General features: G+C 42.1%; 1 protein-coding gene across 7 annotated transcripts in view; it reads left to right on the top strand.

The window, feature by feature from the left end:
- CDKL5 (cyclin dependent kinase like 5) overlaps positions 1–24,394 on the top strand; it is a 571,173-nt gene that overhangs the window by 101,562 nt on the left and 445,217 nt on the right. The window lies entirely within an intron of this gene.

Below are 24,394 nucleotides of genomic sequence, written 5' to 3'. Positions count from 1 at the left end.
CCCCACTCACCAGCTCCTATAACTCCTGCAGGGGTAATGCGCATATAGATCCACAGTGTTCATTGATATTGATGTTTATATTCTTAGAACAGGTATGTGCAGCTTGGCCCTGTGTGACCTGCAATGTAATTACAACTTACTAGACATACATAGATGTACTGTTTTTTTTCCTATAAACATATATTTGTAGCCACTAGAGCAATCTCTGAAATTACGGTTTTACTCCACATGTGTCGAAATGGAGCAGGTTTATATAGGTCAGTTTAATGAACCTGCTTTTTCAGGCCCTCTGGTCCCAGAATATCTCAGTTGCCTGAGTTCAGAGGGTTGTTTCAAGAGGCTGCAAACTGTAGTCTCACACTCTACCTCCTCTATGCTTCATGCTCTCAAATTTGTCTTGTAACCATCACTGCATTTTGGCTGTCCATTAGCTTTTGAGCCAGGGGATCACCATCCCTGCAACACCAGGCTTTCAAGGGTTCTAAACCTTTTTACAGATTTAAAACCAAATGGAGTTCGGGCAGTTTTGGATGAGAAGACTTTAAACTTGTTTCTACAGGTTCAAAAGTTTTTCATGAAAAATAGAAGACCAGTCACTGCCTCCTTTCTTTTGGGGGGAGAGATTTTCTGACTTCAGTAGACATCCAAGATGCCTATTCACACATTCTCATAATTCTGTTTCATCAATGTCATCTCTGTGTTGCAATGGGCCATCAGCATTGTCAGTTTGCCACCCTTCCCTTTTTGGCTTTTCCATAGCCGCTGGTCTTCACAAAGGTGCTTGCCTTGGATTTTGCTGTACTCTGTTCTCCACGTCGTGTCTTTCCTGGATGATTTCCTTTTAAAGGAGCAGTGCTGTCTGTCCCTGCCAGCCAACATCCAAAGGATGGTACAGATTCTTTAGATCTACAGAAGTTTATGTTTGACCCATTTTACAGATTGGAGTACCTGGGTCTGATGCTGGACACAAATTTGTCCAGAACCTTTCTGCCTCATGGCAAACTTTTGTCTCTTCATTCTCATGACAGGGTCCTTCAGGCCCAGAGGAAGCTCTTAGTTTGTGCGTGCATGAGTGTCTTGGGTCTAATATAACCAGTTTCACTTCAGACCATTTCAACTCCACATTCTAGCCACATTGGACAAATGGTCTCAGTAGTTTGAATGCTGCCAGATGCATCTGAACCTCAAGGCCAGACTCTTCCTGATGTGGATTTCTAATCTGGCTCTGGAATTGGGAAACCCTTTTCTCCACAGTCATGGATAGTTCACACATGGAATGCCAGCTTTCGGCCTGGGTAACAGTCCTAAACACCTTCTCAGTGCAAGGAACTTGTACTACACTGTATAAGATATACTATATATATATATATATATATATATATATATACTGTATATATTTTTTTTTTACCATAAAATGGTGGCTGCCTGGCTGATCTTGAATCAAACTTATATATGACTCAAAAACAACTTTGCAGATAAGGACCTTGTTTTAGGTGAGTTGCTCAAAGTGGCTCATTTGTAGTGGAGAGTGGATATCACTATCCACTCTCCATTATGCACCACTATGCACACCGTGTCCCATTCTATGCATAAAAATTTGGGATGCCACATAAAGCTGGAAAAGCTGAGAGAACTCTTTAATTGTAAGAGAGCCTATCATTTGACTTTGATGGGTTCCAACTTTGACTTTGATTGGTGATGAGTCCCAAAGCCGTGATAGGCGATGAGTGCCAAAGCCAGCAGGGTGCAGAGCACATTTGTAAAGCACCTTGCTTTGTAAGTGATCAACCAGTGAACAAGCATTTTCTTTTAAGCGTAAATGTTGTATAAGAAACCATTTTACTGCATTAGATCTTCAACTTTCTTCACATCTAAAGAGATGAGAGATACAATATTACGCACAACAGATGGCACATTGTTTGTCCAAAGGCTATGTGCATAATGCTGCAAAAGAGGAAGAAATCCAATTACATGATTCTGGTAATACCTGACTGCAAACTTTGGTCTGTCAATAGTACAGTTTAAACTAAGTTGTTGTAAGGTCACACAAAGCAAATTACCCACATTTGTATTGTAGACATCTTCTTCTGTCACGTAATGCTTTTAGTGTGGCTTGCCACCATCTGGATCTGCTGTGGTAGCCCCCCACATAATGCCTCACACATCTCAGAGTGCAGTACTCTGTGCTTACATTATTATGTACCTTGGTCGCCTGCCTTGAAGTAAGCAAACACAAACAGTGCCCTGAAAAAGTATTAATACCCCTTGAAATTTTCCTTATTTTGTCATATTACAACCAAAAACGTAAATGTATTATATTGGAGTTGTATGTGATAGACCAACACAAAGTGGCACATAATTGTGAAGTGGAAAGAAATGATAAATGGTTTTCAAATGGTTTACAAATAAATATCTGAAAAGTATGGTGTGCATTTGTATTCAGCCCCCTTTACTCTGATACCCCTAACTAAAATCTAGTGCCAAATACAGGGCAATCTTAGAAGAAAACCTGTTAGAGTCTGCAAAAGACTTGAGACTGAGGTGGAGGTTCACATTCCAGACGGACAACGACCCTAAACATACAGCCAGAGCTACAATGGAATGGTTTAGAATATATTCATGTGTTAGAATGGCCCAGTCAAAGTCCAGACCTAAATTCAATTGAGAATCTGTGGCAAGACTGGAAAATTGCTGTTCACAGATGCTCTCCATCCAATCTGACAGAACCTGATCTATTTTACAATAAAGAATGGGCAAAAATGTCACTCTCTAGATGTGTAAAGCTGGTAGAGACATCCCCAAAAAGATTTGCAGCTGTAATTGCAGCGAAAGGTGGTTCTACAAAGTATCGACTCAGGGGGGCTGATTACAAATGTACGCCACACTTTTCAGATATTTATTTGTAAAAAAAAATTGAAAATCATTTATCTTTTTCCTTCCACTTCACAATTATGTGCCACTTTGTGTTGGTCTATCACATAAAATCCCAATAAAATACATTTACATTTTTGGTTGTAACATTACAAAATGTGGAAAATTTCAAGGGGTTGAATACATTTTCAAGGCACTGTACTTTCAAAGAATTATTTGTGTAGCATCTTTGAAGGGGTTGCTACAGTAGTGGACCTGGACAGTGTTCAGGCATCCTAAAGGTACTGTGAGGCACCAGGTCACTTTTGGCTTGTGCCATACCAAAACAAGTATGCTTTAAGTGTAATTTTGTTTGAGCGTTTTTAAAAACTATAGATGGCTACAGAATGGGAAAGGAACTGTTCAAAACTAAGTTCTAGTCAACACTAAAATATGTAATTCTCCCTCTTGAACAGCAAGGGCTATGCACTTGTTTATTCAAGAGGGGTTGAAATAAGCTGAAATTCATTTTTCTTCATTCCCCTGACTGCTGGCAATTCCTACCTATTCCTATTGTAGATGGGCCTTTGGCATCCTCATATACAATGTACATGATGGAGGCAGAGAGACCACGACTGCAGAACCACCGTATAGGAGTCATTTTTTGGTGGTAAGGAAGCCTGCATGAGCAAGGAATAAGGTATTTCTGTTAATTGCATCCCCCCTCTAAGGCTCCATTCACACTAGCGCGTTTTTTGATGCATTTTGCATTTTGCAGAAATGCACGGGAATTTTTTAACATGGGTTCCTATGGAACATGTTCACATCAATGCCTTTTTGTTTCTCTGCATTTTTGGAAAGGGTCAGGGACTTTTTTTCATGCAAAATGCAGCGTTTTGCATGTAATAGAATTCAATGGACAAGCATCAAAAACGCAAGTGCACCGTTTTTGATGCGTTTTTGATGCGTTTTTGCCATTTTTTTTTTTGTTTTGTTTTGTTTTTTTTTTTTAATTTTCTTTAAGACTGTAAAAAAAAACTGTAAAAAAAAAAAAAAAACGCAAAACGCAAATCGCGGCAAAAACGCAGCAAAAACGCTGCTCAAAAACGTGGCAAGCATGAAAAAAAACCCTCCAAAAACGCTCAAAAGCAACATGCATAGGTGTGAATCGAGCCTAATAAACAAGGGGAAGTGAGGTTTGGAATTACTACATACTAATTTTTAGTGCCGATTGGCTTTGAATTTGACTTGTATGGCATACAAGAGGTCATGACCTCTATGACTAAGCCCTGGTGGGTGGCCCTCACAGACTGGATAGGGAGTGTGGCAATTTTTGTAAGTATGCTATACACTACTGGATGGTGATATTTTCAGCTGGTACCCCATTCCTGAGTATCAGCGAGACTACACACCTTTCCCTTTTTTGCTTAGAGCGGCACTACAAGTATTAGCAGGTGACTTGTATGGCAATTCTATACCTTCAACTTTAACCAAACCAGTTACAAATGTAATGCCATTTTAGTTTGGATATACTTTCATAATAAGGCAAAGAAAGTCATAAATATTTTCCCTAAGGTATAACGATAATGTAATTTATGCTATAGTTTGACATCACCGCCTGAAGAGTGACATTAATAAAAACTGTATATCCGTTTTTAAAATTGATGGCCAGTAAGAGTTTCATGATGGCCTTGAACAAAAAGGTCTGCACTATCTGATAACACTATTGCCAAGCAATTATAGCTTCTATTTCAAGAAAGATTTTAAATGCAGTTGATCTAATAAAATTAAAATTAGTTGTGACCTTTTTCGGCTGATCTGTAATAATCAGCTGCAATTTCCGTCGCTGAAAGGCTTGAATAATGTGTAATATAGACATAATGAGGAAATTAATGTTTAATTCCATCACTTGAAATACAGAAACTTCTGGCAGAGGTATTCTGCTAACACAGAGCTTTGGAAAGATATTTAAAAAAAATATATTTAAAAAAATTGTACCTGACAGTGAAATGAACTACGTCGCTAGCCAAAGTGGCTTCACAACAACTTATGAATATATTAGAAACCATTACATAATTGGCTTGTCACACTGAAATCAAATGTTCCAATAAATGCACAATTGTTCTGCTCCTTTGTTGTCCCTAAGAATGGAACTCTAATGCCGCGTACACACGGTCGGACTTTTCGTCTACAAAAGTCCAACGGACGCTGACGGACTAAAGCTGGCTGGTAATCCGATCGTGTGTGGGCTTCTCCGGACTTTCAACGGACTTTTTTAGCCTCAAATCCGACGGACTTTAGATTTGAAACATGCTTCAAATCTTTACGTCGTAAGTACGACGGACCCCGAAATCCGCTCGTCTGTGTGCTAGTCCGACGGACAAAAACCCATGCTAGGGCAGCTATTGGCTACTGGCTATGAACTTCCTTATTTTAGTCCGGTGTACGTCATCACGTACGAATCCGTCGGACTTTTGTGTGGTCGTGTGTAGGCAAGTCCGTTCGTAAGAAAGTCTGCCGCAAGTCCGCCGAAGGTACGTCGGAAGTCTGTTGGACAGGCTGTCGGACTTTTGTAGACGAAAAGTCCGACCGTGTGTACGCGGCATAAGGGGTTGATTGGTTTTAGCCCTCTCCTCTTTGTTAAAATGATGCATTAGACTGCAAAAAATCTGCTCTTGGTGGGAAAAAGATAAAATACTTACCTCCTCGGGTTTCCCTAACCGTGCGTTAGTGTAATCATCATCTTTCCTTCCACTTCCTTGAAAATGTTAAGTAGCCCAAATCTCATAAGACAATGAGACATCCCTCTGAAATATGGTAACATCACACCTTGCAGTACAAAAGCCAAAAAAAGGTTATTATGTTACGTTTTTTTTTTTACAGTTCTTGTCCTTCCCCCATGCTATGACTGGACAGTATAAGGAGAGTAGCTGACTGATGCGCTTGTCTTCTTATATATTTATCTTATTTATTTTGATATCGCGAGGATACAAAAAAAATCCATCATTCTTCTACACATAAATTGGCATGGGGTAAATTTCATCGGCTTAACTCTTTGTTACTATTCTCTCCTGCTATCAGTGCAGTTTTTGTTAGCACACAAGCACTGCAGAGCAATTGATTGGCTCATTGTGCTGTTTCTGCCTCTCCTTAGTCTAAGCTCTGCTGTATAGGAACTTCAAAAAGCTGATACCAAGTCAAACTAAGAAACTAATACTGCTTGCTTGCAAAAAAAAAAAAAATAATAATAATAATTAGAAACAACAATGTATTAATTAAAGTGATATAAAGGTTTGTTTTTTTTATTTTCTAAATATGTTCCTTTAAGGTAGTGTACTGTTGGTTCCTTTACCTTTTCCTTTGTTTTCCTTTGTAAATGCTTTTTTCTGTGTGTGAATTTTCAACTTCCTGTTCATCCTCTAGAAGCTTACCCCCATCATCCGAGCCGTTCTGGCTGGGGGTTAGTCAGCATGCTCGGCCCCTCCCTTGGGACTACATGCCTGCAGGGCAGCCGCAGGCATGTCTAAGACGCTGTAGCTCCGCCTCCCGTGCTTTGCTATTGTAATCTGAATGACCATCTCAGCACAGCCCCGCCTTTACTCCACCCTACTCCGTCCCCCTTTTTTGCTGAAGTGGAAGTGTGGCTCAGGTTCGTCGTCACACAGCGAAAAAACGGCACTGCGCATGCGCGATGCCGCTAAGCTTCAAGGGAATTGTAGTTCATTTGAAGCCGTAACGTTGCTGCAGGGAGCACGCTCAAAAACCCGGAAGTTGAGGAGAACATACGGAGAGGAAAGGAGGAAGTGCTGATAAAGCCTATTTATCTAACAGGTAAATAAAAAAAACTGGCAGAAATAACAGCTAGATTCATGATCTATACAGCATATAAATCAGATATTGCCCAAACAAATTTTAGCTTTAATACAGAGCTGCACATTTTTTTTTTTTTTATCTGCCTTGAGTTAAGCTTTAAAAAATAGTTTTGCTTAAACATGGATACATGAATAAAGCTTTTTTTTTATATTCAGTAAGCTAGCTGAATGTTATATTTACAGATCTAAACAGTTCTGCCATTGGAAACTGTTGGAATGTATAGCTATGCTTATAGTGTGGCCACTGCTGGATTTATAAGTGGGCAACAGGGGCAGTTGCCCAGGGACCCCCTGTCAGAAGGGGCCCCAGCCATCCTTTATTAATGTGTTAGTTGAGGAAATCTTCCAGTTTGCAGCCTTTGCAAAACTCCAGTCATGTCTCACTCCATCTCAGAAGACAGTTTTATTACATGATAAAGGGCTTGCTGATATTTTTCCAGGTGTTATTATAGCTCTTAAGATATATTGAGCCTAACGTCACTAGTTGTTTGGGAGAAAGGTCGTTCAGCAAATTGGCACTGATATAGAATAATCTGAGAACCACAATGACCCTTGAAAGACTATGTGCTCTGTGCCCATTGGCTGTCTAGGGCAGCGTACTCAAGATGATAAAGTTTGATGAGTTTTTTAACCTCTTGCCCACTGGGCACTTAAACCCCCTTCCTAACCAGAAAAATTTTCAGCTTTAGGTGCTCTCACATTTTGAATGACAATTAGTCATGCAACACTGTACCCATGAAATTTTTGTCCTTTTTCACACAAACAGAGCTTTCTTTAAGTGGTATTTAATCACCCCTGGGTTTTTTAGTTTTTGCATATCTCATTTATTGAGACCCTAACAAGCCAGGAAAGTACAAATACCCCCCAAATGAGCCCTTTTTGGAAAGTAGACATTTCAATGTATTTAGTAAAAGGCATGGTAAGTTTTTTTAAGTTGTAATTTTTTCCCACAATTCTTTGCAAAATAAAGATTTTTCTTTTTTTCCCCCCACAAAATTGTCTTATTAGCAGGTTATTTCTCACACACAACATATGTATACCACAAATTACACCCCAAAACACATTCTGCTACTCCTCCTGATTATGGTGATACCACATGTCTGAGACTTTTACACAGCGTGGCCAAATAGAGAGGTCCAACATGCAGGGAGCACATTCAGGCGTTCTAGGAGCACAAATTACACATTTCCTGACTACCTCTTGCACTTTTCAAGGCCCTGGAGCACTGGGACAATGGAAAAGCCCCAAAAATGACCCCATTTTGGAAAGAAAACACTACAACATATAATCTATGAGGCATATTGAGTCTTTTTAACATGTAATTTTTCTCTACAAGTTTTTGGAAAATGCGCAATGAAAATGAAAACGCATTTTTTTTGCACAAAGTTGTCCATTTATACAATATTTCTAACACATAGCGTGTACATACCAAAAATTACACCCCAAAATACATTCTCCTACTCCTCCTGAGTATGGTGATACCACATGTGGGAGACTTTTCTACAGCCTGGCCACATACAGAGGCCCAACATGCAGGGAGCAGCATCAGGTGTTCTAGGGGCATACATTTCTCAAATCTAATTTGACTACCAATTACACTTTTGTGAGGCACTGTAGTGGCATGGTTGAGAACTGATGTGGCATGGATGAGCATGAATGGGGATGGACGAGCCATGGATGGGGATGGCTGTGCATGGTTGAGCCATAAATGTGGATGGCTGAGTATGGATGGGATGGCTGAGTACGGCTGAGTATGGCTGGGTACGGCTGAGTATGGCTGGGTACGGCTGGGTATGGCTGGGTATCGCTGAGTATGGCTGGGTATCGCTGAGTATGGCTGGGTGTCACTGAGTACGGCTGGGTATTGCCAAGTATAGCTGGGTATCACTGAGTATGGCTGGGAAAGGCTGAGTATGGCTGGGGGTGGATGGGATGGCTGAGAATGGATGGATGGATGAGTATTGCTGAGTATGGATGGATGAGTATTGCTGAGTATGGATGGATGAGTATTGCTGAGTGTGCATGGATGAATGCTGCTAAGTGTGGATGGCTCAGCATGGATGGATGAGTGTGACAGAGGGATGGCTGAGCATGGATGGATGGATGAGTATTGCTGAGCATGGATGGCTGAGCATGGATGAATGGATGAGGCTGCAATGGGCACAGAGCAGCGCTGTGGGCACTACACATCCAGCCCACAGGTGGTAAACGGGCGCTCCTCAGATGACGTCCGTGTGACAAAATGCGTAAGGCGGGGCATACGTGGTACGCAATACGTCACTTCCGTTCTCTCCGATCTTCCGGTTTCTTGTCGGGCTGGCTGTAGAACGCACCACTCTGTTGTTATGGAAGTCGGATTCAGTTAGTTAGTGGAGCATTGGAGCTCCTTTGTTTTAACGATTTTGCAATAAACTCTTTTATCTACGGATTCACGCTATGAGGCTCATCTTTCCTATATCTATGTGGATGTCTGTCGTTGGGGATCATTAGAAGGACTTCCTTGGAGAAGGGGAAGATTACGGCACCCGTCCGAAGGGCTATCCACCACAAGGGGACACCGCTGCTGGATCTCAGCTAACATGCCTGTTACCCCTGCAGGGGTTAGGCACTCTGCTGAGTGCAGGCACGAGTGGGAGTTGCAGATGAAGGCAGGGAGCACTGAAGAATCATCACATTATTTTTGAGTTTATGTACTGATACCTTTCACAGACTATATTTTTTCAGTATATAGCTAGATATATACACACATCTAGTTGTTTTTACATTGCACTTTTTTTTTTTTTTTACGTTGAACAAAGGTTTTTATTAATCAACTGGTGCATACATGTTATGTTTGCATTTACATATAAACTTAGTAACAGATACATTGAGTGTTATACAGTCTGTCGTTAAGATATCTGGTACATTTTTTCTGTCATGTGAGTATATTCTACAAGTGCAGCATACATTTAGTACATAGAGACTACATATTGAGGCATATGTTCAATTATTAATTTCAAGCTAATTTGGTTTTATTAGACACATGTATCAGATTCCTGGAGCCAGCGATCCCATATCTTGTTGTATTTGTTGGGGCAGCCTCTGTTGATATATATGCATTTCTTATACGGCAGGGTATTATTCACTTCTATTTTCCATTCTGATATATTAGGAGGCGTTTGTCTCATCCATTTTTTAGCTATGATTTTTCTTGCTGCGAACAGCGTCTCATGAAGAAATATTTTTGTATACTTATCAATTGCATCTGGTATTATGCCAAGAAGGCATTGTTTTGGGTCTAATGCTAGGGGTGAACCCATTGTATCGGGTAGGAATGTCACAATTTGTTTCCACAAGCCTTGAATCTTGGGACATGTCCAGATCAAGTGGAAGAAAGTGCCTGTCTCTCTTCCACACATCAGGCATGTGGTAGATTGGGTGTGTTTGTATCTTGCCACTCTAATGCCCCGTACACATGGTCGGATTTTCCTATGGAAAATGTCCGATCGGAGCGTGTTGTCGGAAATTCCGACCGTGTGTGGGCTCCATCGGACATTTTCCATCGGATTTTCCGACACACAAAGTTGGAGAGCAGGAGATAAAATTTTCCGACAACAAAATCCGTTGTCGGAAATTCCGATCGTGTGTACACAAATCCGATGGACAAAGTGCCACGCATGCTCAGAATAAATAAAGAGATGAAAGCTATTGGCCACTGCCCCGTTTATAGTCCCGACGTACGTGTTTTACGTCACCACGTTCAGAACAATCGGATTTTCCGACAACTTTGTGTGACCGTGTGTATGCAAGACAAGTTTGAGCCAACATCCGTCGGAAAAAATCCTAGGATTTTGTTGTCGGAATGTCCGAACAAAGTCCGACCGTGTGTACGCCCTATAAGGGGTGTGAGGTATGCCCTGTGTAGAATGTAGAGTTGCGACAGTCGATCCGATAGTTTGGGGGATACGGCCTTACGAGACTCCAGTGCCTCCTCCCACTCCTCATCCCCTATTGGTCCCACCTCTCTTTCCCATCTGGGTTTCAGGTCGTATGCTATTTTAGTAGAGATGGGGGTTGAAAGCATGTTGTAAAATGCTGAAATCAGTTTGTGGGGATCCGTGTTCTTTATTACTGCCATAATGACATTGGTTGTAGGGTTTGGGACAGAGTCAGAAAATTGCGATTGCGTCGCATGGCGGAGTTGTAGAAATATAAAGAACATTCGATTTTGAATTGTGAATTCTTCTTTAAGTGAGTTGATAGTTTTAAGGTGCTCATCTTTTAGTATGTGATGCAGGTAGAATACTCCCTGCCTGGACCATATACTTTTGTCATGAATTTTGTTGAATTCGGGAAGGTTCTTGTTGTGCCATATCGGCGTGTAGTCATTGAATTGTGGGATTTCAAGTTTGGAAGCGGCTAAGTCCCATATTTTCCTATAGTGGTATAGCATGGTTTGTCTATTTTCCCCTGGTTCCGACCCTCCAGAACCCGATGCTATTGCGTATATCGAGTCCTTGGTGTGTTGTGCCCATTTTGGACATAGGAGCGTGAGAAACCTCTCACTATCCATTTTATCTATGTGAAATAGCTGTGATAATTGTGATGCGATATAATATAGGTTAAAGTCAGGGAGAGCTGTGCCACCAAGGTCAGTTGGGTTCTTGAAAGTTTGCCATGCCAGTTGTGTCTGTTAGTTCCCCAAAGGGCTTGAGAAGGGACTCCAGAGACCTGAAATGTTTCAGGGGTAAGTAAACTGGAGTATGCCATAGGACATACAGTATTTTAAGGAGTAGGATCATTTTAATTAAATTTATGCGGCCCCAGGTTCCAAGTGGGAGTCGGGACCATATTCGTACTTTAGTTTTAACCAGGGACATAGGAGCGTGAGAAACCTCTCACTATCCATTTTATCTATGTGAAATAGCTGTGACAATTGTGATGCGATATAATATAGGTTAAAGTCAGGGAGAGCTGTGCCACCAAGGTCAGTTGGGTTCTTGAAAGTTTGCCATGCCAGTTTGTGTCTGTTAGTTCCCCAAACAAAGGGCTTGAGAAGGGACTCCAGAGACCTCCAGAGAAATGTTTCAGGGGTAAGTAAACTGGAGTATGCCATAGGACATACAGTATTTTAAGGAGTAAGATCATTTTAATTAAATTTATGCGGCCCCAGGTTCCAAGTGGGAGTCTGGACCATATTCGTACTTTAGTTTTAACCAGGGAAAGGAGAGGGTCTATATTAAGGGATATGTAGTCTGTAGAGGATCTGGATATATGGATCCCCAGGTATTTAATGACAGCAACTCTCTGTAGTGGTAGTCTGGCTTGGGATTCTGGGGGTGGGAAGCTATCGATTGGTAGAATTTGGGACTTACCCCAATTTATTTTCAATCCTGAAAATGTTCCGAATTGTTCGATCGTGTGGAGTGCGGTGTGTAAAGATGGGCCTGAGTCTGCTAAATATAACAGCGTGTCATCTGCATACATACTGATTTTTTCAATTAAGGAGCCCATTCTCAGTCCTTTAATCTCTGGGTTTGCTCGGATAGATATTGCAAGGGGTTCCGCCGCAAGGGCATAAAATAGTGGAGACAAAGGACAGCTCTGTCTCGTACCTCTGCTAAGGTCAAACGTCTGAGACAGCCACCCATTGGCTACCACCCTGGCTTTGGGTGCCTGGTATAATAGTTGAACCCACTTAATATATTTGGGACCTAAGCCATAGCCCTCCAAACATCTCCAGAGATACCTCCACTCCACCGAGTCGAAGGCTTTTGCTGTATCCAAAGTTATCACAACTCGTGAACCAACCTCCTCATGTATGGCCTGTAGATTTATGTATAATTTCCGTAGATTAAACGAGGTATTGCGACCAGGCATGAAACCTGCTTGGTCTGTATGTATTAGGGACAAGATGACCTGATTGAGCCTGATGGATAGTACTTTGGCCAGTATCTTGATGTCAACCTGTAATAGGGATATGGGGCGGTAAGATTCTGGATATCCCCGGTCTTTTCCTGGTTTGGGGATGAGGACTATGGTTGCCTCTGTCATGGACGGGGGTAGAGTCCCAGTCTCAAAGAGATGGTTGTATAAAGCCAGTAATTTGGGGGTGAGTGTTTCACTAAATTGGGAATAAAACTCAATTGGGAGCCCGTCTGATCCTGGGGATTTAGACCTGGCGAAGCTAGCAATGGCGGTTGTGATTTCGTCTGTGGTGAGGGGTGCCTCTAGTAGATGTATCTGTGCTTTCCTCAGCTGTGGGAAAGTCACCTTCTCAAGGAAGAGGGACATTGATTGCGTCTCAGTGGGAACTGTCGTTGTGTACAAGTCGGCAAAGAAGTCTCTAAACATGGAGGTTACCATGGGTGGGTGTGTTATTTGTTGTCCTCCAGGGCCATGTAGTGTGATAACTACCAGGGGTCTATCTTCACTGTGTACTAAGTACGCCAATAACTTGCCCGCTTTTTCCCCATATTCAAACATTTTTTGTTTAGAAAAAAAGAGTTTTTGTCTTGCTTTTTGAAATTGTAGCTGGGTGACTACTCTAGTTTGTATTTTGAGCAGGTTTGCGGGGGTCGGGGTGGTGGCAGGGTCTCTCTCAGAGGAGGACAGGTCCGCCATCGCCTTACCGAGGGCACTGGCGGAATCTGCCTTAATTTTATTGATATCAGTAATTAACGTTGAGCGAGTGAAAAGCTTAAAGGAGTCCCATACTACAGAGGGTGATGCTGACTTGTCATTCTCCGCGAAGTATAATCTCCACTTACTCGCAAGCTCATCATCCTCCGGTAGGAGAGATAGCCAAAATGGGTTCAAACGCCAGGATCGTGGTGGTTTGGCTATGGGGATGCTTAATGTGATCCAGTAGGGACTATGATCCGAAAGTATTCTGGGGCAGAACGCAGCCTCTAGTAGTCGCGGTGTCAGTCTGTGGGAAATGAGTATGAAGTCTATGTGGGACATGGAGTTATGAGAGGATGAGAAACACAAATACGATCTCGTTTGTGGGAACTTGTGGCGCCATGTGTCCGTTAAATGAAAGGTGGAGAGGATCTTGTAGAACCTAGTTTCGTTGGGAGCAGTCAAGGTGGGTAAAGTCGGTTGTAGCCTGTCCATGGTTGGATTTAGTGTGGTATTAAAGTCACCCAACCAGACTGCAGATATTGCAGGGTGGCGAGCCATGAATGACAGTCCCTCTTTAATTATGGTGATGTTAAATGGGGGTGGCACATAAAAGGCCAGTATGAGTAGGGGTTCCCCATGTAATTTAGCCAGGAGAAATACGTATCGGCCTTGTGCATCAGTAGATAGTTCACATAACTCGAAATGCACAGATTTAGCTATCAAGATTGAGACTCCCCTGGCATGGGATGTGTGGGTAGAATTATACGCCCACCCAACCCATGGGCGGCGGAGTGCCCTCTGGATGCTCCCCTCAACATGTGTTTCAACCAAGGCTATCACATCGGCATGCTGTTTCTTGAGGAATGTGAAGACTGCTGCACGCTTAATTTTCTTGCCCATGCCCCTCACATTCCACGTAAGAAATTTTAGAGATGCCATGGGTAGAACTTTTTGAAATCTAATCACACAGTGATGTTAGGCGATTTTCTCTTTGTGCGTGAGGCACTTAGGTTCCAAATATTCAGACATGGATGCATCAATACTGTATCACACAACATATATAAACACTCACATGAACATGACCTTCAAAATGTTACTTGTTTTCTGTGGTTGGTATGCACAAACAATTTCAACAAAACTGTAAACAAATTAACTCCCTCCCCCCTCCCTACCCTGCACTTTCCCAAACTGGTGCGGGCGTATTCCCTTAACTTGTGTACAACTGGGAAACATGTAATCTTCGAGTTTGTATAGAGGATGTAGTGTATCTGGCTGAATCTCTGGGGTCTGAGTAGGTCAAGGGATATCACCCATATCAGTAATACAAGGTATGTTATAGTTATTCGATCTCCTTGTTTCCCGTTGAAGGCAGCTAACGTGGTCGGGAGAAAACTCCATTGAACATGATACTGCTTCCCAGTGGTGTGTGGGGTAAAGTCTCGCTGCACGATGCATGTGACTTGTAGGACTTCTGCTTCCCCGGAGCTCCGAAGAGTAATTGGACTCCTGTATAGTAAATATCTAGGGTTTGTGTCTTGTACCCGCGCTGGTGTGTAGACGGTCCCGTAACACATTCAGGATCTTACTATGTGTGGTACAAAACGTTCCACGTCCAGAAATGGGTAGTTTCAAATGAGGTTCCATGCGACTGCAGGGGACAATGCGGAGAAAAGTTGAGGTTGGGCAAAATTAGTTATAGCTTTATAACTGGAACTTGGTCATTCAGCTCTTTCAGGGTTAGCACGGCGCTCCAGCCAGGTAATCACTTCTTCCGGATCCTCAAAGAAGACTGCACGGCCATCATGTTCTATTCTGAGGCGGGCAGGAAAAAGCATGGAGTACTTGTAATGTATGTTCCTCAGCCTGCGCTTGGCCTCCATAAAGCTCTGACAACGGCGTTGTACCTCCGCTGAAAAATCTGGTAAAATAGCGACTTTAACATTCCCTACTGGGATGTTTCCTTTCTCCCTCGCCATCCGCACGGCTGCCTCTCGGTCTTTGTAGTTAAGGAGTTTGGCTATGAATGTGCGGGGGGGAGGGGCTCCCTGGGGGGGAGGTCTGGCTGGCATGCGATGTGCCCGCTCCACTGCAAACATGGGGGAAAAGGCTTCTCTCGCATAGGTGTTGATTAGGAGTTGTTCCAAGAACGTGGTAGTGTCCTTGCCTTCAGCCCCCTCTGGTAGTCCTATAAGACGCAAATTACACCTTCTCAGCCTATTCTCCATATCATCTTGTTTGGTGAGGAGTTGGCGTATTTGCTGTTGCATGCGGACTGAGGAGGCTTGTAAGGGTGGAATGGCGTCCTCCACTGTGCTCAGCCTGGTCTCAGCTCCCTTCACCCGGTCTCTGAGTTTTTGGAAGTCTTGCCTGATGAGGGAACTATCCATCTTAACCTCCTCAATTTGTGCTGTGAGGGGAATTCTGCAGAAAGTGATTGCTTCAAGTAATCTGTCAGTATCGCCTGCCATTCGTTCCCCCCCTCCTGCTTTCTCAGGGACACCATCTTCCTCCATATCATCCTTGTCTTGTCGGCGGTACTGCTCAAATTTCGCCGCCGCTGCTTTCTGCGATTTTGTTGGCGACATACCGAGGGAGTCCAGGGAGTCACTTAATGGGTTTTCAGTTCTGTGTAGGTAGATCTGGTAATCTGCGGGCCAGAAGACAGCGTTGGCCTTGTCCTATATACCTCCAAGATGGTCATGGATCTCCAACGGTAGGATTTTCCTAAATGCTACTGCTGCTCCTTTGGGTTACAGGATGTCTGGAGATCTGCGATGAGGTATAGCATGGTTTGTCTATTTTCCCCTGGTTCCGACCCTCCGGAACCCGATGCTATTGCGTATATCGAGTCCTTGGTGTGTTGTGCCCATTTTGGACATAGGAGCGTGAGAAATCTCTCACTATCCATTTTATCTATGTGAAATAGCTGTGACAATTGTGATGCGATGTAATATAGGTTAAAGTCAGGGAGAGCTGTGCCACCAAGGTCAGTTGGGTTCTTGAAAGTTTGCCATGCCAGTTTGTGTCTGTTAGTTCCCCAAACAAAGGGCTTGAGAAGGGACTCCAGAGACCTGAAATGTCAGGCCACGCCCCCCTACATTTCACATTTAACTTATTTATTTTTTCCAATTTATATATTTTTTACATATCAATTTTTGCTATTTTTTCACTTGAAGCGTTTTACTCTGGACTCACATGGGGACATTGTTTATTGAATTAGCTCCTTTAGCTATTCAGCACATCACTTGATGTTATTAACATCACTGTTATTTATTGTTCATGAATTTTATTTCTATTTTTAATTTTTAGTACTTTGCACTTTATTGCACTGTATTGTGTATGGTTCAGATTTATAACACAGAGAATATTTTTTCATATTTTACTTTTTCTTATTTTTTTATCATTTATTTCTCATTTAGTATATATTTTTACCACGTTTGAACAGTGCCAGTTCCCCTGTAATAGAATTTCTTTGTCCTTTGAACCTCACTGAGGTGATGTTCTTTGCTGGGGGGGCTGCAGTTCCTTTTTCCTAAGCGCGGAAATTTGTTTTTTTACAGTTATCAGAGTGTTCCATAACATTTAAAAACTAATCCTATTTATATACAGTTTGGTAGTGTGTATTACATTTAATAAGCTGCCGACTGAGAAGAAATACAGGTTTATGTAGGAAATATTGTCTCCAATAATACCACATTGTCACATTTGTATGTATACCTTGAGGAAAATGTATTACGGAAGAGACTTTCTCTCTTCTCTCTCTAGGGAAACAGCAAATGTAGATACAGTTCAGTGATGTGGATATAGTAAATCAGCATTTTCTCAACTACAGTTCTGTAGAACCCCAGGGTTCTCTAGAGGTAGCTAGGGGTTCCTTGTGCTTGGTTGATTGACTTCCTATCTGATGATGCCTGCATAGTTTCAAGGCCAGTTGGCAGAGCCAGTAGCATGACACCAATGATCTTTTTAGCTGTCTGTTAAGCTTACTATACACCTTACAACTTTCTTTGGATCAACCAACAACAATGTATTACAAGGGCCCTCCTAAATGGATAAAAGTGTAATGGATAGATTAGGTAGGTCCTCGTATTAGATAGTTTTGGTGGATCCAAGGTGGATTGTACAGAGATTGTATGATCAGGTTGTAATGTGTATGATGATCCCAAGTGTGGCATTGTGGTTGCCACTGTAAAGGGGCATTTTTCCACTGACCACCAATAAAAGGGGGCATTCTTCCAACTGACCACCACTTTAATGGGTTCTTTCTTTACACTGACCACCACTGGCAAGGGGGCATTTTTCCCACTGACTACCACTGTGATGGTTCTTCTTTCCTACTGACCACCAATGTAAGGAACATTTTTCCCACTGACTAACACTGTAAAGGAGGCACTCTTACCACTGACTGCCACTGTGATGATTCTTCCTTCCCACTGACTACCTATGTAGGGAGCATTCTTCCTGCTGACCAACACAGTAAAGGGGGCATTCTTCCCACTGACTTCCACTGTGTTGGTTCTTCCTTCCCACTAACCACCAATGTAAGAAGCATTCTTCTTACTGACCAACACTGTAAAAGGAGACATTTTTCCACTGACACTTTGATGGTTCTTCCTTCCTACTGACCACCAATGTAAGGAACATTCTCCCCACTGATCAACACTGTAAAGGGGGACATTCTTCCCACTGACTGACACTGTGATGTTTTTTTCTTCCCACTAACCACCAATGTAGGGATCATTCTTCCCACCGACCAACACTATAAAGGGGCCGCTGGAGATGAAAAAGTGCAGGAGCTTGTGCATTGCAAATCCATGCACTGATTGTGGTTGCAATGCTCTGCAGACTTGAGTTTAAAGGAGTTGTAAAGCAGAAGATTTTTCATCTTCATGCATTCTATGCATGAAGATAAAAAGCCGTCTGTGTGCAGCAGCTCCCCGAAGCCCCCCCTAATACTTACCTGAGCCCCATATCTATCCAGTGATGTCCAAGACTGCCTTGGCCACCCGGGCTTCCCCTCCTCATTGGCTTAGACACAGCAACTGCGCCATTAGCTGTCAATCAAAGTCAGTTAGCCAATGAGGATAGAGAGAGGGTGGGGCTGAACCGCAGCTCCGTGTCTGAATGGATACACAGAGCTGCAGCTCAGCTCGGGTGCCCCATATAGCAAGCTGTTTGCTGTGGGGGCACTCAAAAGGAGGAAGGGGCCAGGAGAGCTAAAGAATGAGCTGAGAAGAGTAGGATCTGGGCTGCATGGTGCAATCCCAACTGCACAGGGCAGGTAAGTATCACATGTTTGTTATTTTTATTGAAAAAAAACGAGACTTTACAATCACTTAAAAAATTTAATAAATTATTATATTTTTTTTTTCCTAATGTGGGTGCATTTATTACATTTTTGAAAAAAGGAGGACCATGTATTTATGCCAGTTGTTCACAAGAAAGCTACTTTGATAGCACCATTGTGGCATTATTTGTTTTCCAACATAATGAACCAGTGGTGATACAGAAAAATAGAAGAATACAAGCTTAAGAAAACAAATGATGGGTAGGGTTTGCTTTTTCTGAGTATAAACCTGTTCACTCACTGTTGATTGACTCACGACATCTGCTGGAAATATGTTCCAAGCATCCACACTTTTTATCAGAATATTATTTATAGGTTGGTTTTGAAGTTTTCTTCTACTAGGTTGAGGACCTGTGTTCTTGATCTTAAGCCGTATGTTGAAAATTCTGAGCTTCTAAACCTTATTCACACCTTTATAATTTCAATTCATTTTTAAGAACATCCGGGCTGATTGAGTTATCAGTAATTCTGAGAAATTCTCAAGTTCTCATCTCATAATAAGAGCCACAGTGTTGCAATGTGATGCTCATTACCCCTGTTGTTGAGTACGATATAGATTCGGTAGCTTGAAGTGTTAGGGATACATATGGAGGGGCTATCAAGTACTACAGTGATGTTACCAATTAGTCTTGCAGGTGGTGAGCTGTGTTATTTTATCATGGGAATGCTCAGGGATTTAAAGCAGCATCAAATGAAGTGCTTCTGCAGAGCATTCAAGCCCAGGCCAAGTTCATAAAATAATAAACCCTTTCTATTGCTGGGAATTAATACAACCTCTCTTCTACTGAATAACTAATAAATTGGAGCAGAAATGGTAATAATGCTTTTTATTTGAGTGCTAATCACCTTTCAATCAACACCCAGACCTAAGGTCTTCATCAACCAGTGAAAAGACATACCAGATAGAAAAGGATAGTATGAAATCTACGGAAGTCTGATTGGGTTCAATTTGTCACTGTTTTTTTTATCCATTAATTGCAGAGTTTTGTTTTACTTTTTGCTGATTGCGGTGTTTCACAAGTTCCAAAAGCTCCAAGTGTCTCTGGTTGATACCAGAAAATAACTGCTTTAAAGCAAACCTGTGTTTTTCCCATGTAGGAAAAAAACCCAAAAGGTTTGCTTTAATGCCTTTCTCCTCAGCAACACATTCTCAACCTTTTCTTTGGTCCCTCACCACTCTTTCAGAAAAGAAAAAAACTGGTACTTCCATGTATCCAGAAGCATGTGACTTCCCTTCTTATCATGTGACAGTGCTGGTGCTTGGCGATTGGTCCAGTGCTGTCACGTTACATGAAAGCAGACAGATAATTAGCCCTGTGTAAACTCTGATTGGTGAAATTTGGAGCTCACATAATATTTTTCCTACCTCTTTTTGGTTGAACACATTAGTGGGAAAATGAAGACAAATGCTACTCTGCAAGGGCATTAAAGCAATCCTAATGCTTTCCTCATTAGGCAAGGTGCAGGTTAAGGTGTATCTAAACCCAAGAATAAAAATATAATACATTGCAGCTTACAAGTCCTTAGATGTGGGGCTGCATTACTTTTTAATTTTTCCTTTTATTTTTACCTGGTAACTGTGCCTTTTCATCCTATGATGACAGTACTCACCCTACTGTATCTATGGAAGAGCAGTTTTTTTTACCCTAGGACAGGAAGTGTGTTAGGACTACAGAACACCTACCCCTCTTCACCTCTATAACCTCTTGTGCACGTAACACATATGTGCAGTGACAAAGAGGGTGGACTTTAATGCCCACATGCTGCACATATGCATCTATGGATGTAAGAGATTTCTGTGCTGAGAGCGTGCTTACTGCGCGCTCCCAGCACAGTGACTTGGCTGTCATAGACAATATTATCTTGCTAATATTTTCAATTTTACTTTTAACTTAAAGTGTTTCCAAAGTCTAAAGTTCTTCCTTCTGGCCACTTGAATGGCCAAGCTGCAATGGCATCACTCCCGCGCATGCGCCGGTGACGTCACCGGCTGCATAGGCACTGAATATCTCCTAAACTATGCACGTTTAGGAGATATTCCTTGTACCTGCAGGTAAGCTTTAATATATGCTTACCTATAGGTACAAGTGTTCAATGGGACTTTACTGCCACTTTAATTCTCTGTATTAGGGTAAAAAAAGCCTCACTATCCATCTCACCCACCCCTATTCCTAAAAACTTACCTGGCTCCTGTCACAGCTCCAGCACAGTCTTAGCTGTAGCACCGCTCTCCTCACTTCCTGGTCTCACACGAGACATTGACAGCAGCGGAGCCATAGGCTCCTGCTGCTGTCAGTCAAACTCCTGTGAGGAAGGAGGTGTGGCTTACCTTCGGTGTGTGTGTGTGTGTGTCTGTGAACGCACACAGCCCGGCTCAGGAGCGTGTATGCACGGGTTCCTCCTTAGCTTCTGGCTTACCAAGGAACCACCCAAGGGAAGGAGAAGCTGACCGTGCTAGCATGGTACTGTCAGATAAGGAGGTAAGATCCTTTCTGTGCAATAGCATTGCACAGAGTAGTTATGAATGGTCTCACTTTGTTAAAAAAAAAAAAACTGTAGCCTTTAGTATCACTTTAATGCATGTACAGCTTTGCGATCTTCTGTAGTTAGTTTAATTTGAAAAGTTTTTTGTTCTATCATTCTGTTTTCACAAGTTATGTTCAAGTATCGTATTTAGTGAAGATCACATTGGGGTCGATTTACTAAAGGTAAACAGACTGTGAACTTTGCAAGTGGAAGTGCTCCAGAGCTTAGTAAATGATGGGAAGCTCCACTGACCTCCATCATTCAATCATGTGCAAGCAAAAATGCTGTTTTTTTTTCCTTGCATGTGATTGGGTATTCTTTGTAAAGTGAAGCTTTACCTCATTTGCCAAGCTCTGGAGCAACTACACTTGCAGAGTGAAGCTTCACTTGCAGAAGGTACAGTTTATTTGCCTTTGTTTAATGAACCCCAATATGCTTAGTCCTCACTAAAGCAACCCTATCAACTATCTCTAGGTTCAAATAAAGCCGCTCCCTGTAAAGAAGAATGTAACAACTTACCTCAATGCTGCAGATGTTTCTAGCAGTGATTAGGTTGCATTAAAGAGGTTGTTCACTTCAGAATTTCCTATTCAGTTTGTGGATTTCATATGCATAGGATAATTAATTTACAGCACTTAGTATTATGTTGATATCTCATGCTTTCATATGGTGGGTAGACTTACAGGATTAACATTCATTTATGAGATTATATATTAATTTGCACAGAATTACATTCATTCAAGAGATTAATTTTCAATGAGAGGTTGCAATCATTTGGGAGATTTTGCATTATTTCAGGGTGTTATTGTTGTTCCCTGTCAAATTCTGTTAATTAATTTCAATGACATGTAATGTGGGAAGGAATTTATACGCCTTGCCACTCCTTGCCCTTGAATGCCTCCTAAGAGATATATTAGGTGGATGATCATAATGGTTAATTGAAATGTTTCTAGTTTGTGTCCTTGTGTGTCTAAACCCAAGAACAAAAATGTAATATATTTAAACTTATTCGTTTGTAGATGTGGTGGCATTAGTTTTTTCTTTTTCCTTGATTTTCACCAGATGATCCTACAAGTAAACACCTTCTTTCCTAAAGTGAAAAGACTTATGCCGCGTACACACGGTCGGACTTTTCGTCTACAAAAGTTCAACGGACGCCGACGGACTAAAGCTGGCTGGTAATCCGATCGTGTGTGGGCTTCTCCGGACTTTCAGCAGACTTTTTCAGCCTCAAATCCGACGGACTTTAGATTTGAAACATGCTTCAAATCTTTACGTCGTAACTACGACGGACCCCGAAATCCGCTCGTCTGTGTGCTAGTCCGACGGACAAAAACCCATGCTAGGGCAGCTATTGGCTACTGGCTATGAACTTCCTTATTTTAGTCCGGTGTACGTCATCACGTACGAATCCGTCGGACTTTTGTGTGGTCGTGTGTAGGCAAGTCCGTTCGTTAGAAAGTCTGCTGCAAGTCCGCCGAAAGTCCGCAGGAAGTCTGTCGGACAGGCTGTCGGACTTTTGTAGACGAAAAGTCCGACCGTGCGTACGCGGCATTACTCGCTGTATTGTATCTAAGAATCTAAGAAGGAACAGCGTTGTCTCCCCAAGCTTATGGTACCTAATTTGCGCAATTTACGCAGTGCTTTACATATACATTGTACATTCACATCAGTCCCTACCCTCAAGGAGCTTACAAGCTAAGGTCCCTAACTCACATTCATACATACTAGGGACAATTTAGACAGGATCCAATTAACCTACCAGCATGTCTTTGGAGTGTGGGAGGAAACCAGAGTACCCGGAGGAAACCCACTCAGGCACAGGGAGAACATGCAAACTCCAGGCAGGTAGTGTTGTGGCTGGGATTCGAACCAGCGACACTTCTTACTGCTAGGTGAAAGTGCTATCCACTACACCACTGTGGTGCTCCATCCACGAAAGTCCTGGTCCACATCCAGTTATAGGCCCCTTTACATGGCCACTGATTTTAAATGTGTTGCCAGCTCTTCAGGTAAATCTCAACAGAGGCTCAATATCAGTCTATGGGCAGGCAGATGTAAACACCTGCATATAGACCTAACATGGGTCCGTTAAGCTCAAGAAGGAGCAAGAAACTGAATGGGCAATAGTCAAAAAAAACATCCATTACGTTCTGCTCTGATTCAGCAGGGGATATGTTAATGGATCCACTGGTGATTGAAATGGACACCATTCATGTAAAAGGGGCCATGGGGTGATAATGTTTTGTCTCTGACTTTTACTTTCACAATTTTTAATTAGAAATTGTTAACAAAGTTACAGAGAATCACATATTAATGTCATCTACCTTTCGATAGGTTTATGATTAAGTGAAAAAGCTAATAAAAGACCATACTCTTATCTTTATTAATAGAGACTCAGAGAAACGATGATGTTGACCGATGTGGAGGATGGTTAGTCTGCAATGCACTCTCTGCAAATGGGGGAAAGAGGAAAAAAAAAGGAAATAGGAAAAGAACAAGAGAAAATGGGAAAGAAGGGGCCGTGAGGAGAAGTGGGAATGGGTGGAGTGGAGAAAGGAGGCTCTGGAAGCCCTGATATGTTCCTACCCATATCATTGTTAATAAAGAAGTATAGCTAGGTTTTTGTCTTTTACCTGACCTCCTGTGTTGTTGGCACTCTCGTACATGCACTTCTAGTGGAGGTCATAAGTGGCTATGCTAATGCTTTATTGCACAAGCATGCTCCACTTTTGTAACCCCAAGGAAGCCTACCCTGAACATAACATACAGCTGCTGCTGTAGCAAGGAATTGTAGACATGGAGTGGCTGAAATGAGACTTGAGGAGATCAGTAGCATTGGAATAAAAAAAGGATACAAAAAGGTGAAATCAGTCATTACTAAAAGAAAAAAAACTTGGCAGCTGTTTAAGAATCACAGTGTTTTATCAAACTTAATTTCATCCATTTGAGGTTCATCTCTACCTTAAAGCCCAACTCCGGGCAACTAAAAAATGATCCATTGCAGTGGGGCTACACCCACACTGTAATGCCCTGTACACACGATCGGACATTGATCGGACATTCCGACAACAAAATCCATCAGATTTTTTCCGATGGATGTTGGCTCAAACTAGTCTTGCATACACACGGTCGCACAAAGTTGTCGGAAAATCCAATCGTTCTGAACGCTGTGACGTAAAACACGTACTTT

The sequence above is a fragment of the Aquarana catesbeiana genome, linkage group LG02 (assembly GCF_042186555.1).
Source record: "Aquarana catesbeiana isolate 2022-GZ linkage group LG02, ASM4218655v1, whole genome shotgun sequence".
Lineage (NCBI taxonomy): Eukaryota > Metazoa > Chordata > Amphibia > Anura > Ranidae > Aquarana > Aquarana catesbeiana.
Note: the sequence above shows the minus strand (reverse complement) of the source record. Positions and strands in the feature narration are given on the sequence as shown.